The sequence below is a fragment of the Lepidochelys kempii genome, chromosome 9 (genome assembly GCF_965140285.1).
Source record: "Lepidochelys kempii isolate rLepKem1 chromosome 9, rLepKem1.hap1, whole genome shotgun sequence".
In the NCBI taxonomy this organism is placed as follows: domain Eukaryota; kingdom Metazoa; phylum Chordata; order Testudines; family Cheloniidae; genus Lepidochelys; species Lepidochelys kempii.
In genome coordinates, this window is record NC_136388.1 from 80436718 (window position 1) to 80455648 (window position 18931).

At 43.5% G+C, this 18931-nt stretch overlaps 1 protein-coding gene across 2 annotated transcripts in view; it reads right to left on the reverse strand.

Moving 5' to 3' along the window:
* The window catches only part of C9H8orf48 (chromosome 9 C8orf48 homolog), a 230925-nt gene that overhangs the window by 80479 nt on the left and 131515 nt on the right, over positions 1 to 18931 (reverse strand). The window contains exon 9 of one of the 2 annotated variants that reach the window (XR_012160954.2): positions 5140 to 5213. The exons of the other annotated variant lie outside the window; for it this stretch is intronic. The gene's annotated coding sequence lies outside the window, so the exon portion shown is untranslated. The remainder of the gene's footprint in view (positions 1 to 5139; positions 5214 to 18931) is intronic. 2 annotated transcript variants of the gene reach the window in all.

An 18931-nucleotide genomic window follows, 5' to 3' on the forward strand; every position in this document is an offset into this window, starting at 1 on the left:
CTGAGTGTCTGTGTATAGCTGCAGCCCTGGTCCAGCAACTCTGACCTCAGCAACCTGTCAACAACACACCAATCACATTCTAGCTTTCACCAGCCTGGGTTACTACTTGTAGGGTGACCTCAACACATTCCCAGTCCCAAATTTTCCCTAAAATTTGTGTTCTGCACTGTCCAGCCTTCTCCTGGACAATTCAGAGATTAAAGGTCCATTGCCCCTGTAAAGGATCAGTGTTCCACAGTTTGCTTACCAAACAGTTCAGTTTAAACACAGCACTGGATGGGTTCAGATTAAAAATAAAACAAGTTTATTTAACTACAGAGAGATTGATTTTAAGTGAGTATAAGTATAAGTCAGAAATAGTTACAAGACAAATAAAGATAAGACACTTTCTAGTAGCTAAAACTTAACAAGCTAGACTTGATCCAAGGTAAAATCTTTACAACAGGTTACTCAGCAAAATGGCTGACCAAATTCTCAGGTCAGTATGAAACCCCAAAGTCAAAGGTCTGGTTCCTTGGTTTTCTTAGGTGTAAGATTATATATATATATATATACAGAGAGAGAGAGAGAGAGAGAGATAGTGGTATTTTTGCCCTTCACTTGTATAGTTCAGTCACCGTCTGAAATGCATTTTTCCCGAGGTTTACCCCTAGATAAAGTTCATTCCAGCTGTGAGAAAGGAGACATGGAATCTAGGGTGAAAGAGGTTCCACGTGGTTGTTTGCTAAAATACAAACTGATCTGTTCCTGCCCCTCTTCGTTGCCAAACTATGGCCACTTGACAGGTGATTATCAATCAACTTTGATGATACCTGGCTAAGGTGTCAGTTTGTCCTTTGTCTTTGAGAAACTGCTTTACCCTCCCCAGACTTGTCTGATAAGCACATCGTAGTGATAATGTCAGCATATGTTCATAACTCTCAATATGCATTTTGTACATACATTACTCAAGAATATTGATGATCAGTGTGTATCATTAGTTTTTAAATGATACTTCACAAGGCATATTTTACACAAAGATTATTACAATAACGTCCAGTGTGTGAATACAGGGTTTTTTTTTATCACCAGTATCTCCTCCTGTAAAGCAATGCTGACATTCAAGAGCTGTGGGCTCTGCTAACATTTGGGATTCTGATATATAGGAAGGCTTTATGCTTTGTGGGGAAGCCACTTTGAGTCAGAGTTTGTTTGATAAGTAGGCTATATATAAAACCCATTTGTAAAAAACTCTTCATTACTGACAGAGAAATAAGAAGTCTTTGTTGACCTCCAAGTGCCCACAATCTGATCTTAGGGCCATTTGTGGCAAGTTCAGTGGTCTCATGCCAATCTTTTACCTTCTAAAATGCATGCAGGCTCTATCCACATATTTTATATACTCCCCAAATCTATCAGAGAAGATGAGAAAAAGAGGAGTAGTCTACAGATAGGTCTGGATGCCAGGACCTTCCAAGTTCTAATTCTGTCTCAGACACTGAATCCCACTGTGGTGTTGGAGAAAACAGTTAGCCCATAAGACAATGTCCTGAGGAGTTTCAGACCTTCAAAATTGGCCAGTTTCCAGGGGTTTATTGCTGCCTACAGGGTCTGCAGAGGCTCCCCTTTCAGAACACACACAGCTCCAGTTCATATCAGTGTTTGGCGAGCATATCCCAACCCCTGTTGAAGTCACTGATATTTTTCTCCCTGTCCTGATCCTGTATCAGACAAGGAATTCCACAAAAATCTCTTGGGAGTCCCACCCTCTGCGCCTTAATCCTTAATGCTTTAATGTGCCTTGTGCGGTCGTGGTGCTAAAAAACCCCACCACCATGAGGGGCGTAGCTCCCAGCACTGGGAGTGAAGCTCCCAGCGCTGGTGCACTGTCTACAGTGGTGCTTTACAGTGCTGAAACTTGCTGCGCTCAGGTGGTGTTTTTTCACACCCCTGAGCCAGAAAGTTGCTGCGCTGTAAATTGCCAGTGTAGACAAGCCCTGACAGCTCAGAGAGAGAAACAAATCATGCTCACTATTTCTCATCTCCTAAAGAAAGCCCATGCAACTGCCCTCTGAGTCACAGTCTTTGATCTGAGGAGTTATCAAAGTTTGCACTATGGACAACATGTGCCTCAGTATATGAAAGAGCATATCCAGCTGCCAAGAGTGGACTGAAGCCTGACTAAAGATACACACAGTAGAACAAACACAGATGAGACAAAAGGACAAAATGATGAGTAAGATAGCTGCCAGGACCTGGTTCTCTCACCCCATACGAGAATGTAGCAGAATGTGAAGGTAACAAAGCAAAGCTGATGTAAGTGAGAGAAGAATATGGTCCATTTTAAAAAAAGTTAATTGTCTCTGTTTTATTTTGTTTTTGCCTGTGATGGGGTGGGGAGTTAGTATATATCCATATGAAAATAAACCTCTCTCTCAAGAATCTGATTCTGCCACTATTGCAGCCAGTAGTAAAATCACCATTAACAACTGCAGGAGCAGGGTTGGACTGCTTGTGAACATTTTACTATTGCACTAAATTAAAATAAGAAAAACTGTGTTTTTGTATTGTAGAAAAACTTTAAAAAAATACAGGATTTAGCATTTTGGGATTATAGTGAGAACTAGAGGTTTATAAGCAAGACTATTCTTTGTCTGACAGTCTAACTAGCTCCTGCTGTGTCTTTTGCCCTAATGGGCCTGTGGATTAAATGCAAAGTTTTTCCTATTAAATGAGCCTTCAAACTAACCCTGGAAGAGACCAAGTATTTTAATTTTTTTAAACTACGTAAATCCTTTGTTTCCCGCTCCCTCCCTTGAGATTGAGGCAAAAGAAAAGATACAGAGCAACAAACTAAGTCACAGGAGGCTAGATTTGAATTTTCCCTTTTTGTTTAGGAAACTTTGAAATAGGCAAAGCCACAGTTGGTATTATGGGTGCATGAGAGACCACCCGCAGTTAAAGTTGCATCTCCCTCTCTGCTCTCCCTTACCTTTACTCAGCTCTTAGCTCCTTCCTTCCCTTTTCACCTTCCTGCCTTACCAAATTTAATCCTCCACTTTACTCCCACTCTCCTTTGCCTCCATCTGTCCCATTTTTTCCTTCTACTCCCACACCCTTCCCTCCCTTCCTTTATAACTCTACTCCTTCCTCATACTCCATCTGCCCCAATGCTCTGCCCCTTTGCATTTCTCTTTCCTTTTTATCACCGTCTGCTCCCTCCTACTCTCCCGTCACAAAACACCATGTTTAGCTCAAACGTGTTAAGCTATTTCTTTGCACAGGATAGCTGCTTGTGGGTTGCTCTCTAATCTCTCAGGACCTGGTGTGTTTTTTTCATACATCGGTCCTGTGCTGTGTCTTCCTAGGCAAGCCTGAAAAAACAATTCTGGTTCTATTTGAAGTCACTGAGAGCTTTGCCATGGACTTCAGTGGTCCAAGGTATACCTCTGTGAGAGCTGACCTATAGCCATGGTAGTATATTGATAGGAGTGAGTGCAGATATTACAGCTTTTAGTCCCAACTCTGGCATAGGTCTTCCTGGGTGACTGCAGTAAGTCACTTCTCTCAGTGTACCGCCTACTCTTGCCCCTGTCTCCAAATCTGTAAAATGGGGATCAGTTCTCCCTCAGAGAACTTAATTTGTTAATGTTTATGAAGAACTGTGAGATCTTCTAATGGAAGGTACTATGGATATATTCAATTATCCGTTTGAGAAGACAATCGTTCCTCTGGCTTTTTTAAGTCTCTCTTTATGCCTGTAAGTCATATAAAGTTTCTCTTATTCACAGTCCATGCAAAACTTAACTAAACTTCATAATCAATAGGATGCAATGTGTGCTTAGCTCTACAAAGATTGTACTGGACGGAAGCCAGTTTTAAATCCTAGTAATCATTTTCTATGGTTCTGCTTTTGGAAAGAGAGTCCATATTAAATGTTGTGTTGCTGATGTTATCTGGTCTTGGAAGATAGCTGATACTTCAGAATCATTGTTGGCTAGCAGCACTTATTACAGAAGTGAACATGCCTTTGCTTTACACAGACCGTGAATAAATATCCACATGGTGTATCGCTGCAACTGTCACCTCAAGATACCTGCAGTTTTTTTTTTTAAAGAGTCATTCAGAATTTATAAAGGAAAAATAATTCAGATCATTTATTTTCCACTAAGCAGTTTGAATCTGCCAGCAGGGAAATAAGAAATAAGGGCTACCAAGAACTTGCTATTATTAGTGGGCTAGGAAGATATATTTTTCAGAGTTCTTGGAACAGGGTAGGACTGAAGATTACCTTTCTGAGCTCAGAGTTTTGATGTACTGGGAATAAGTACTCGTTTTCATGCAAATATTTTACCTGGTCTCAGTTTTGTTATTAATAAACTTAGAAAGATAGTTGTGGAAAGAAGGGGAACAGGAATTTGGAAACCATTTTGATACCTGAAGGTTGTGTGACAAGTCAGCAACCCCATGTGTACAGTATTGTAAAAATGAGAAAGAGACAGGGCTACCGATAGGCAGAGTTGTCAAACCCACAGGGCATGAGGCAGCCTGAATTTCTCAGTGGGAAGTGGGAGGGTCGGGGGGAATCACACAGCCTTCTTGCAGCTCAGTTCAAGCTAAGGCAGTCAGAAAGATCTTCTCACACAAAAACCTACCAGGTTCTCTCATCAGGAAAGAGGGCTGGCTTCTAGCAGGGGGAAGGTTTTGCTATCCAGATATATATTGTTTTCAACCCCAGTTATAATTCACAATCTCTAGGATGTAACACCCAGGAAATGGACTCTGAGATAACTGTAGTAGTAGAGACACTCTCCAAAAAAAAGTCCCTCCCCATTTTCAAATAAGACCCAATAAGCATTATTTCAGGACACTACCAGAGAGTTTTTGTGACTATTTCACAAGGCTGGAGTAAACTTACCAGCCTGGGCACAATCTCCTCACCCACCCCTTACAATGATGAAAAAGGAAAAACATTTTAAAGTGATATTTTACTTGGCCTTAAAAAAAGAGAAACTCATCCCAAGCTAATAGGTAAGTAGAACTTTCAGAAGGCTTGGTTAATGTACACTCCTGTTATGCTGTATGTATTCAATAAAGTAGCCAATTCTTCACTTAATACCAAATTTTAGTATTTGTTGAGGTAGTGTAACAGTTGCTTACCTTTCTGCCATCAGGTACAGTCCCTTCCTGAGTTTCCCTTGCTCTTGGGAGTTCATTTAGGTCTCTAGCCAAACCTAATAATAATAATAATAACAACAACTATAATCATCCATTCCTTCCTAGAACCAATGCAAAAAGATGTCCACATGAAACAAATTCTCCAGCTATGCTCTCCTTTCCAAGTTATAATAATGACACCACCAGTTGCTCCTTAATTCCCCTCTCAGGGATAAGCTCTCTCAGGCTTTTTAGCCAACCCCCAACTCTTTCTCAAGAAACTTTATCCAGTGTTTTTGTTCTCCCTTTAGCCCTGGTCCAAGGCTCTTCCAAAGCCTTTTGACAGAAAAGACCCAACAGCAAAACCCATCAGGTGTCTCTCCACATGGAGTAAAGTGAATTTCTCACACAGCTTTCCTTCCCAACATTTGTTGCTGCTAGGCCGACATCTCCAACCATCCTGGGAACTGTAAGTCCCAGAATGCCTTGGTTCTGAGATGAACCCACTGGGAATGGAGTCATGCTACACCTTTAGCTTCAACTGAAAGCCACGACCAATTCTGTTACAATCAGAATGCTGTGTGTTTTGGAGAGTGCTGAGCACACCTGTGCTGCTAGGTAACCTCAATGAACCTTTGTCAAGGAATAAAGCCATGTTCCAGCCATAGCTCAACTCTTGTTTTTGGAAGTATGCAAAAATTTGGTTCCTTTCTTCTCCCTTATTATTTATTGTGCTGCTGGATAGGAAAGAAAACAGTGGACAGAGTACCCAGAAGGCAGATTTACTCAGGCAGTTGTGGCTTGGTTTTCCACTGGAAAACTCTGTTCTTATATATTTACTAACACATGTTACTTTTTTTTCCCAAGTGAATAAACGTAGTGTTTGTGACAGGGGTGTTATCCGAACTTCCCTTCCACAACTCTCTCTGTGGAACTTAGGTGAACTTGCAACACCCCTGATGTAGTAATATGGACACCCTTTCTCAAAACACAGCTCTACCAATGCATCTTAGTCCAGATTTGCAACACATCCTACCACAAATCCTGCTTCCAACCCCAATTCTATCAATGCACCTCAATCCGGAGCTGTTACAGCCTCTGCTCACTCTACTTCTGGGCCCTCCCACAGCTCTGCTGATGCATCTCAGCCCTGACATGAACTATCTACTGCCTATTCTACTCTGTAGCCCCTTGACTGGAGAATTCCAGTTGTGTCAATTTGTCATTATTTGGGGGTTTACACAAACAAAACTAGAATGGGACCTTCCAGACAAGCCTAAATTTGAACTTGGGTCTCCAGCACAGAAAGGCTAGAGCCCTAATACATCGCATCATCACAACGTTGATGAATCTGATACCTTGGTTCACGTTCCTAAACTCAGCAGTGGCACTGGGATTTTCTGAAGAACCCTGGTTTCATATTGGCACATGCTGAGCTCTTGACCCTTTGTTGACTCAGCTTGAAAAGAAGCCCCAGTATAAAGTGAGGCCTCTTCTTCCCACCTAAAGTCAAATGAATATTTGTCCCTGCATAGGCTGTTGCACCTGAAGTCTCTCTGAATGTTGATATGGAAATTGTTCTCCTGCCCACTAAGCCCTGCAGTATCACGTCCAATGTGTCAGAGTTCATTTTTAGGACCATTATTCTGGAGTCTGGGAAACCCTGCCATCGCATCTCCAATGTTTCAGAGGCATGAGCTCCCCTGGGGTACAATCTACTTTTAAATCTGTCTTCAATCTTGCCTTACAAAGCTCTGCCATAGTGGAAGAACATTTCTATATATACAAGACACAAATGAGTGACATGTGCGTCTGGGTCTGAATGTCCATTTCTATCTGCCCACATCAGCATCTTTGCCTGATTTCATGTGTATGTGTGTGTGTTTTATCTGTGTATGCATAACAGATGTGAACTACACTTAAGAGGAAACAAGAAAACACCTCAACTGTAGTAAGAAACCCCTTGGGTAAATACAGTATAAAATCAGAGCGAATTCCCCCACTCTGTGTTGGGCATGGGTAAATGCTGCTTTAGTTATTTTAAGTTGGATGATTCTTTCTGAAAACCTTGACATCCCTACCAACAGCATCTTCTCTTGTGCCCAACCCAGACAATGGCAAAAGCTGTAGGAAATTTTTCAGTTCAGTTTTGTTCTTCAGCTTACTACCTGCTCTCTCTGTCCCACTCTCCACTAATGCTCACCTGCTATACAAACAGAAACAGATATGTCCACAGTCATACTATAATGTTTCAATATAGAAAGAGCAAAAGAATTTTCAGCCACACGTACCTTTTTATAAAAAGTTTAGGAAAACGAGAAAGAACAAAAGTCAAGTCTGAGAACAGATTGTGTCCTGTTCTGCAACAGGCTGCAGCAGCTCTAAGAACACAATAGCTCCTAAAGGATGTACACAGGGAGAGTTTGTAGAAATTGAAGGGTGGAGTACACAGGAAATAAAAGACATGACAGTTTCAAATCTGCATATACTGAACATATGATGACATACAGGTAAACAGAGATGCAGGTACACGCAATATTTTTCTGCATTACTAAAGGCTTAGGGAAGTTTTCTGTGAATGGAAGAGCAGAGAGGTGTGCTATCCACAGAAATAGATCTCCTTTTTTTTTGAAGTGCGTTAGAAAGGCCTAGCTTCAGTAAATATCTAACATGAGAAGAGCCAAAGAATGTTAAACAGAAAGAGCAATGACATATTCCACCAACTGAACATGCTTGGGGCTGGGGCTTCATCACGTATTGGGCCAGCACTCCTGGATTCCATTTACAGCTCTGTCACCAATTCCTTCTGTAGCACTGGGCAAGTTACTTAATCTCTCCACCAAGATTGTCATGAAGGAGGGAGCAATGTGTGGCATCAGCGATAGTGGGGTTTTCTGTATATTAGGAAATAGATTGAGATGTGGCATTTCACCTGGGCCAAACAGCCATCAGAGGGTGATAACTTTTTGTCACTAATATACTAGCTTTGGTTGGATTCAAAGCACCATAATAAAAGCTTGACATCCATTTCAAATCCTTTAAGCCATCCTACCTCCTTGATCCATTTATTTATGCAGAATGCCTGAGAATACAAATTTTAATTAACTATTTCTAGCCCTCTTTTGGATAATTACCTTCATCATCATCAACAAGACTGCATTTCCAAGTGTAACCAGAAAGATACTATATTTCGAGCTAACACAGAATAGGATGGCTTTAAAAACTAGTAGCTTCCCCCTTAGGAAGAACTAACTTTGCACTTGTCTCTTTCCTCACTTCCCTCCCTGACCCTGTCCCTCCTTTTTCCTTCTTTGAGGGGGCATCTTCCTGCATTCTTAGCCCGAGCTGAAGTGCTGATCAGTCAAAGAAGGAACCCCACTCTGTGCACGGAATCTCACTCTCCCTTTAATGGACAGGACGTTAGACTAATTTGACCAATGTTCTGTGCCTGTCTCATAGTTCTTACGCATGGTCGCTCCTAAGCCAGGCAACTTATGATGGAGATTTCTGACATCAATTTGCTCTGTGCTGACCACACTATTTGCATCAATTCTTGGTGGTACAATGGTTGAAGAAGGGCAGAAATACTGTTTCCAAAATATTTTTAATCAGCTCTGGAGATTAATATACCATAGTAGTCCATGGGACAATACCCATAGCAACCTAGCCACATTAGTTTGCCTTGTTCGGATTCCTCGGACAGGGGACATAGGCAACAAACAAGCAAAGTGTGTCCTGCATCCCCCCCACAGCCCACTGAAGGATAACATCCTATTACTGCTATTAGACAATGAAGTTACACCATTAGCTCAAAGAGTAGAGATCTATGCTGCAGTGTTGAAAGCTCCATGGTCAAACCATGCTGATAGCCAAGTAGGGATCAAAACACGGACTTTCAAATAAGTGAAGAACCCCACAATACCAGAATATATCTTACAAGGCACTGTAGTAATCAGTGTGCACTCAGGAAAGACCCTGAGATCTGCTAAGGTTAATTGGCTATTTAAAGCTGTCACCATGGAGTCTCCTGACAAACATGATTTTACTGACTGAAGTTGGCGGTTGTTTGTCACCTGCCTATGGGACTCGCAAATGAGTTGCTGTTCTCACTTGAAGTTGAAACTTCTAAGGTGACTGACTGTGAAGTGACTAGTCTGTATGTGTGGCTCTGCCCTCTACTGGATAGAACTGGAGCCCAACTGTGTCATAGAACTTATACAGCGAGGAGCTTAGAGAGAGTCTCCTCCACTAGGCCAAGCAGTAGGGTCCTGTGCTTTTGGAACAGGACGATCCAAGTTCTGTCCATGTAGGCAGAATAGTGACTGCCCTGAAGTCCTACGTGGCCATGGGCGTGTTAAAATATGAAGTCTTATGTATTTGATACCAGAAATAATTCAAAAATATTACTTAGGTTTTTTTCTCAACTGTATCAGCTAGCAGGTTAAATGCCAGCCACTGCATAGCCAGCTGATCTCTGCTTATGTGCGAAAACCCCAGTAGGTTTTCCACAGCTCCGTCACATAGCAGGAGTTCTGTGACACTTGTTTGCAACATCACAGTACAGTGAGTGAAGCCTCATGACAGGCAGCTCAGATACTGCACTCAGGTACAGTCAGATGAGGTGGCTAAAATTATTCTGAAAATGCTAGTGTGGGTGTTCACAAAGATTCTGTGGTTCTGTGATTCCCATACTCCAGAGAGGGGATGGTCTCTGACAGACACTCCCAATAAAGCCCTGATCTCAAAGGCAAGATCGTTATGGCCCAGGTTCCTCACAAACAATTAAACATGTCTCAGTGGGATGTATGCATCAAAGAATTAACACCTCACCAGGTCAAGAAGTTAAATAGTCTCCAAAACACTAATGGGCACATCAAAAATGTGTGTGTATAGATTTAAAAAAAAACCTCTCTAGTTTAGGCTGCATAGCAATTTCCATTCAAAGGCCTCTCTAAAACTCTTGCTCTTTTGGCAGAAGTTTTCCATGCTTAGGGGGTCCAATCCTGCAAATAGCCATGTGAATAATGTTAGTCATGTGTAAATGTTGGACCCTGATCCACAAAGGCATTTAGGCACCTAACTCCCACTGGTTTCAGTTGAAACCAATGCCAATGGAAGTTGGATGTCAATAGATTCTAAAATACTTTTTGAGAATCTGGGCCTCAATCTATACAAAAAGTTACTTTTATTTATTTATTTAGCCAAAATTTCAGCCATGTCAGCACAAGAGAGTGCAGAAATATTATTTCCATTATTTAAAAATATATGTGTGACTTAAACGCTTAACCATGCACCCTTAATACTTTCAGTGTAGCTTGTCTGTGTATATTTCATACAAATGTAAAACTATCTGCTGCACATGCTTCTAGTCTAGCATGATGAACAATGGGTTCAGTACACAGGCACTATGAAGAACTATGTATTCTTCCTCTTGCTTTTAAATACTTGGTTATGCAAAAGTGTGTGGCTTCCCACTAGCAAGAACTCAGGTGCTGTGGATTCATGTGCACCACAAACCAGTTGGAGCAGGACAATGAGGTTCCACATTTGCCATTCCTTTTCCACCCCCTAGCAAGAGTCTTAAAAATTAGACACAGAAAGGCCTGTTTCACACAGTCCTGCCAAAGGGCAGGGAGGTTACAAGAAACTATTCCCTACAGTATATTCTCAAGTGCACTGACCAGTCCAGTTGTAAGTATGCTCAAGTGCTGAAACTATTCCAGCTTCGTTTGGGAGACCATCGCTATGTCAGCTGCATCTCACCAGTCAGAATTTTCTTGTGGCAAGCCTACAATATTTCATTGCTCAATTACTCCCACCTATAACCATTTGGATGAGGTACTATATAGAGCACTATATAGTACTCTATGTTAGACACGCAAGCTACTGCAATACTCCTTTTGTATTACTTTTAACAGTCAATATCTTTTAAATATAATGTTAGGGCTTTTTAATCCATAGATCTCAACACAGCCCACAAAAATTCATTATCTCAGTTATCCAGGGGTGAGGAGAAAGGTACTTATTTTCTGTGCACAGAGAAAACAGTAACTTTCTTAAATTAAGAGATGATAAGAAAGAACAAAAGTAAAGTCTCCCTGGGAGAGCTTACACAGTGTCCTTTCCAATGGCCTGCACTGATCTCTGGGAACAAAATGGCTTCTGCACACGGGTTGTTAGAAACAGAAAGTTGCAATACATAAAAAGCAAAAGGCAGTGCACAGGAGAAAACTGAGACACAAAGAAATGAAGCAATTTGTGCAAGATCATTCAACAAGTTAGTTGCAGAGCTGGGAAGAGAACCCACTTCTGGTCCTGTGATCCTTGCCCTGTTCACTAGAAAATGCTGCTTCAGGGAGGCAGCATTGCTTGCTGGATAGAATACTAGACTGGGACTCTTGAGATCTGGATGCTGTTCATGCCTCTGCCACTGGCCTGCTTGGTGACCTTGGGCAAGTCACGTCCCCATTCTGTGCCTCAGTTTCCCTATTTGTAAGTGAGGATGATGATACTGACCTCCATTGTGAAGCACTTTGAGATCTGATGAAAATTGCTATACAAGAGCTAGGACATACTGCCCCTGGATCACCTAAACAATTCCTCCCCACCCACCCCCACCTCCTCCACCCCACCCTTAGTAATGAAATCCTCCAGACCATTATCATAGGCTCCTGAGTTGCCCTTAAGGCAAGTGATACATGTTTGGTTATTTTAGTCTTTTCTCCAAGTCAGTCCCTCCAGCCCCTTAATCATTTTTATTATCTCTCTGCCTTTCCTCCAATTTGTCTACATCTTTCTGGTATTAACGTGCCAGGAACTGAATGCAAAGGCTCTGGCTTCAAGCTCGGTGCAACTCATAGGCTGAGGGAGTCAAGGGACTTTATGTCACTGTTCCAGTCTCCAGATTAAGGGTTAGAGCAGCCTTAAGGGTTAGAGCAGCCTGCAATGGCCAGAATGGTTAGAGTTGGCTGCTGCAGCTATACTTCCTCTTCTGCATGATGATAAGGGGCAGGGGGCAGCATAAAGATATTCCACTCTCTCTATGCTGTCTGGGGTAGCTCCTTACATGAGTGGTATTCCCAAATGGTAGACCCTGTGCTGGAGTCACATGTAATCCACAATCAGGGCTCAAGTCTCACCATATGGGGTACAAGAAAGAGACACTGGCCCAGCATGATCTCTAGTGTAACTCCATTGATGACACCAGAGTTGAATTTGTCCCAATGTGTCTGCAAACCCTGCCAAGGAAACTGGGGGCATGGGGTCCCATTCCATTACACCAGAGTTACTCCAAAATTTGCACTAGTGTAACAGAACAGAACCGACCCCCAGTCAGCATCCAGCACACGCTTCTTCCCTATGTGGCCAGACTTTCTTTTGCTGCCATGGGCTAATCAGCTTGACTAGGACACATATGAGAGAGGTTTGCAAAACCTCTCTCAGCTAGAAGCTGCTCTTGCATGTCAGCCTCACGATGAAAAGACCAAGAAAGTTCAAATGCAAAACAATTGGCTTCAGAGACTCAGCAGCCTGTGCTGTTGTATATCCAAAGCTAACAAACCATGTCAAACACACAGGGACCAGTTCAAAGTGTCTGAGAGCTCAAATGGTCTGGAGAGGAAAATCAATGCAGGCAAACTTGTCTTATGAGAGACTAGCGATAAATAAATTTAATAAAGTGTAAGATGATTGTATTCAGTGTGCTTCACATTGTCTTTCAGTGCAAGAAATTGCCTAAAAAGGGGTCTGTTTTTGTATTGTCCATGGTCTGTGAAGCACTAACTGGGTACATAGATCCGTTCTTTCACAGAGCTAGAAATGGAGAGTCAGCCTTACAAAACTAAGTGTACGCAAGTCATATATAAAGCAGACACCAGTGTAGTTCATGGTAGGATGGGGAAAATAGCTCAGAGGGTGATGCTAAACTCACAAGAGCTGGCTATGTTCTAAACAACCAAATGAAACCGGCTTGTCATTGTGACGTTGACTCTGAAGCGTCCTCTTCTTCTATAGTGAACAGATATCCTGATATTATTGGGACCGTCCCAATATTAGAGGCTTTGTCTTATATATGCAACTATATCCCCACCCCAGAAAAAAAAGTGTCTAAAAAAAACTTGCTATCTGGCCATCCTAGCCTCTTCTATGTAGTCATACAATTTTGTGTGTGCACACACATGTGCATGTGAACAATGGAGTGCGGAAAAGAGATAACAGAGAAACAGATTTCAGTTTCAAGCTTCAGAGGGTTTAATAGGTACAGAAAAAAAAGTAAACTACATCATAAGTGTGTCCCTTTAATAAAAAAATCTGTTCTCACTATCTGAAACCCACCCTTAAATTCTGGTCAAATTCTGCTTTCATTTACACAGATGCAATCCCACTGAATGTCCTTAACGCCCTATAAGATGCGGCCACCTCTGGGGAAGAACATGACAACTATTTAACAGCTGCACAATAACAGTTGACAATGATCAGATTACACCAGCATAACTGAGAACAGAGTTTAGCCCATTGCCTCCAAATAGTCTTTCCTTTGGGAGCGTACATCTGGCTCACAGATGCAAACCAAAATTATATTGGACTCAAGGGTCTCTCTGTGATTTCAATCACTGCAATGGTGGCAAACAACATTTCAATATTTTCCAACTGGCACTTTTTAGTGTAGTTTCACTCAAAACATTTCTGTCAAAAAAACACCTGAAGGCTGCTTACCCTGTAAAAATAGCCAATGAAATAATTAGTGCATCCCTGTCAAGATCCACATACAGGTCTTCCTCTCCTCTTGCCTCCAGTACAGAAACTCCCTTCTCAAGGACCTTCTTGTTTTGCAGCTCTCCAGCATGTGGAAGATTCATATGGGGTGGAACAGCCAGTTCAAAAAACCCACCCCACCCCAATAGTCTTTCACTCAGGCCAGGTCACCGCTAGGAAATTGGATCAGTATAACTATGTAGCTCAGGTGTGAAAAAGCCACATCCCTGAGTGACACAGTTAAACCGACCTAACCCTGGTGTAGACATTGCTATGTCAATGGAAGGGCTTCTTCTGTTGACGTAGCTACTGTCTCTCAGGGAGGTGGAATACCTATGCCAATGGGAGAAGCCCTCCTGTCAGCATAGGTAGCATCTTCACTGAAGCGCTACAGCAGCTGCTCTGCTGCAGTGTAGCCCTGCCCTCAGCGTTTTCTTCCTCAGGGTTTCATTCGTGAGGTGCTTAGAACACACTGGTTGCAGGAGATCCCTTTAGAAACCCGTTTCGGCTTGGGTGACCCCCTCATCCCCTTTCCACCTTTCCCTCCCCTGATTAGCTCACTATTTCGAATCATAGGACTGGAAGGGACCTCAAGAGGTCATCTAGTCCAGGCCCCTGCACTCATGGCACCTGTGGGTGAGGCCTAAGCAAGGCATTAGTTGATAGCACTCGGCAAGGCCTTTAGACCCTGTCACAGTGTCTTCCATTATAGCAGGGCTGGTAGCAACCTCTGTATGTAGGTTACCCAACAGTTTCCTTTATAAAGGATTCTTGCGACCTGGATTTTTCGTCGCAGGTCTTTGATTTTCAGCAAAGAGAATCCTCTCAGGCTACTAATTTATCCCATCCCAATCTGGCTGAGACGGAAAGTGTTGAAAACTCCCATGCCCCTTGCCCCACTTTTGTACCTCAGGGACATTTTGGCAGCCTGCCAAAAATCCCTGAACATTCCAAGGCTGGCCTGGAGTCATGGTGCGCTGCTGCTAAGTCAACAGCACTGCACTGGGGACGCTAGGGAGCTGCTGAAGAAGACAGCTGGGCCAGGCTCCGCACACGCATGGCCCATTTATCCTGTCACTGTGCCAGCTCCCCCAACTCTAAGGGAGTGGGAGAAAGAGCCAGCCTCTGACCACTCCCTGGATTCAGTACCTGGATCTAGCAACCCAAACCCCAGGTTTGGGATAACAGCCTTATCCTCATCTCCTTCTACATAGCCTGTCCTGTAGCTGAATTGGTAGCAGTCTGTGCTACCATGCTGAAAAAATTATTTGGGCATAAGCTTTCGTGGGTTAGAACCCACTTCATCAGATGCATGGAGTGAAAATACAGGAGCAGTATAAATACACGAAAGGATGGGGGTTGCTTTACCAAGTGTGAGGTCAGTCTAACGAGATAAATCAATAGACTGACCTCACACTTGGTAAAGCAACCCCCATCCTTTCATGTATTTATACCTGCTCCTGTATTTTCACTCCATGCATTTGATGAAGTGGGTTCTAACTCACGAAAGCTTATGCCCAAATAAATTTGTTAGTCTCTAAGGTGCCACAAGGACTCCTCGTTATTTTTGCTGATACAGACTAACACGGCTACCACACTGAAACCTGTCACCATGCTGAAAGTTCAGCATTCAAACCTGCTGAGGATGTGGGTTTGCTACAGTTCAACTTAATAAAATTTGTTTTTACCGAGGAAATTACACACAAGTAAAACTAAGTTGAAAGAACATCATTAATGTTGCAGAGTCAAGCAGTCAAAAGTTAGGAAATGCCAAATTTACAGTTGCCCATGTTACCTTAATTCTGCCCCCTTGTGCATCAGCATTATCATACAGTTTTTAATTACGTGATTATGTTCTATTTTTTACATAGGACTCCTGCCTCATTCAGTGCACAGGATGAACACACAAGGTAGCCAAATTAAGGCTGAACAAGCAACTGGAAATCTGGCCTTTCCTAGCTTTGAGTGTTTGACTTTGCAACCTTAACAATAATCTTTAACACAATTTTTGATGTATATATTTATATGCACAAACATACACAAAGACATGTGATGAGTCACATCATCCATTTTATTACCATTTATACCAGCACAGGGTGTGGGAGGTAAGTCAGAGCCGACAAAGCCCTCACCGCCACGGGTCAACAGGGGTTTATCAGGGCACCAGACTGAGCAGCTCTATATGGAGAACAGCAGCAGCAGCAGCCAGAAAGAGCTTATAAGGCGAAAAAAGTCACAGATCCTAGGGCACCTTCCTGAAAGCAGCCAGCCCTAGGTACAACCAATGATGTAGTGGGTAGAGTCAGGAACTTGCATTTCCTCCCAATCTTCACACTGGACTTAGAACACTGGGCCCAGCAGTGTCCCTGACACCTGAAGAGAAGTAGAAGCCAAGAGGAGTCTTCGCAGCATCATTGGCTTACTTCTGACTCTGGATTGTCCTGATTTGATGTATTGCCACTGGTTGTTGGTCCTCTTCATCCCTCCCCTCCTCTCCCATTCCACTGCAGCCCCTAAACTGCCTAATTTCATTGTCCCCGCTTTGCATGTGTTTCCCACTCTTCATCTTTTCTGTTTCCCAGTTTCTACCTCCCTCCCCTTCAGTTTCCCTCCCCTCTCTTACTCTAACAGTCCTTTCCTCTTCCCCCTTCAGCCTCAGAGACAATAAGCTCTTAGGGAGACAATGTCTAAGCCCCAATGTGTTGATATAGCCCCCAGTACACTTTGGGAGCAACTGCAACATGAATAATTCATAAAGATAATCCCTTCAGGACCCAGTTCAAAACTGCCCTCCTCATTTTAAACCCCACTATACTTTCATCATTCTCTTTCCCTCTGTGTGACTCTGTAAGCAAGCTATTTAGTTCTGTTAAATATCTTCGGATAAGGTTACAAAATAAAGTTGTATTTTACATAAGTTGCTATTGCAATTTTTGTTCTGTTTTCTAGAAGGAATGTTCCAGTCCAGGATTATTTTAGTCTTTCTGGTAAATATTCTTTGTTGAGGTTTTCTGAGAACCATAGGGAACAATAAGAGGATTCAGACACAGCCCTTATTAAGAATTGTTCTAAGGCTCTGAAGGATATTTTTCAATTCTCAACTAATCTTTTTAAAAAAAACAAACTGCTAAAATGGCCAGTTTTTGTAGCTGGTAAGATGTGGTTTGTGAAGCATTTTTGGGATTCGTGATGAAAGGGACTACAGAGATAAGAATACTATTATTCTGCTAGATAAAAATGGGGTTGTACTGGAAATCAGTTTGAAAACTTAACTAGTTTGTTGCTGCAATAATAATATTGGATTTGTTTACTAGCATATGAAAGGCTGCACTGTCTTGTTCTGAAACTGCTAGAGGGGTTGTTAATGTAAGGTACCCGTCTGTAATCACACCTTCAGATGAGTATTTGTTACTTTCCTCAGCCCTCCTACTTTCCTGTGCAATGGGTCTCATTCCTTCAGTATTTCAGCCCAGGGCTTTGGAATGATAGAAATGGATCCAAAGCATTTTAGGTAGATACAGGTCATGCCAAATGTGTCCAGTAAAACCTGCTGGCTCTTCTCTTAGGGCCTCAAGCTACTCCCACTGAAGTCAGTGGGAGATTTGCATTGGAAACAGGATTAGACTCTAAGGCAGGGGTGGCAAACTACAGCCTGCGGGCCGGATCCGGCCTGTGAGCCATTTTAAACCGGCCCGTTAGCTCCTGCTGGGGAGCGAGGTCTGGGGCTTGCCCCACTCCAGTGCTCCAGCTGGGGCGCAAGGGCTCCTGGAAACTGCGGCATGGCCCCACTCTGGCTTCTGCGCGCACCAGTGACCCCTTCTGGCATCCCAATGGGAGCTGCAGGGGCAGTGCCTGCAGACGGGGCAGCATGCAGAGCCTCCTGGCCGCAGCTCCATGTAGGAGCCAGAGAAGGAGCTGCTTCCGGGAGCCACTTGAGGTAAGCGCCACTCAGAGCCTGTACCCCTGAGCCTCTCCCCATGCCCCAACCCCCTGCCCCAGCCCTGATCCCCCTCCTGCCTTTCAAACCCCTAGATCCCAGCCAGGAGCACCCTCCTGCACCCTAAACCTCTCATCTCCAGCCCACCCCAGAACCTGCACTCCCAGCTGGAACCTACACCCCTTCCCGCACCCTAACCCCCTGCCCCAGCCCTGATCTCCCTCCTGCCCTCTGAACCCCTCAGTCCCAGCCCAGAGCACCCTCTTACACCCCAAACTCCTCATCCCCAGCCCAACCCCAGAACCCACACCCCCCAGCTGGAGCCCTCCCTGCCTACCCCACTCCCCCACCTCAGCCCGGAGCCCCCTCCCGCACCCTGAACTCATTTCTGGCCCCACCACGGAGCCTGCACCCCCAACCAGAGGCCTCACCCCCGCCCACACCCCAACCCCAATTTTGTGAGCACTCATGGCCTGCCATACAATTTCTATTCCCAGATGTGGCCCTCAGGCCAAAAAGTTTGCCCAACCCTGCTCTAAGGGTAAGTCTACACTGCAGCTGGGAAGTGTGATTCCCAGCACAAGTAGATAGACTCAGGCTGATGCACTAAAAATAGAAGTGTGGATGTTGCCAGACAGGTGGAAGCTTGAGCTAGCTGGCAGCATCCAAGTCTGCTCGATCCCTGGCTTTAAACTCAGGTGGCTAGTCTGAGCCCCTGACTGTGCCACAAAGTCCGTGTGACAGGTTTCAGAGTAGCAGCCGTGTTAGTCTGTGTTTGCCCAAAGAAAAGGAGTACTTGTGGCACCTTAGAGACTAACAGATTTATTTGAGCATAAGCTTTCGTGAGCTACAGCTCACTTCAGCATGGTAGCTCCAGCAGAGCTAGTGTGAGTTTGTCTGTCCATGCTACGAATTACATCTCCCACCTGCAATGTAGACATACCCTTACTGGGTTAATTACAGGCTTGCAATAACAGAAACCGAACCAGGCACCTGAATTATAATGGGCCAGTTAAGACTGAAGGGCTGAAGCATGCAGCCACTGCCCCAGATCTCTTTTTCTCCTTGTTATAGATTTGATCAATGTTCTTTGCCCTACAAATG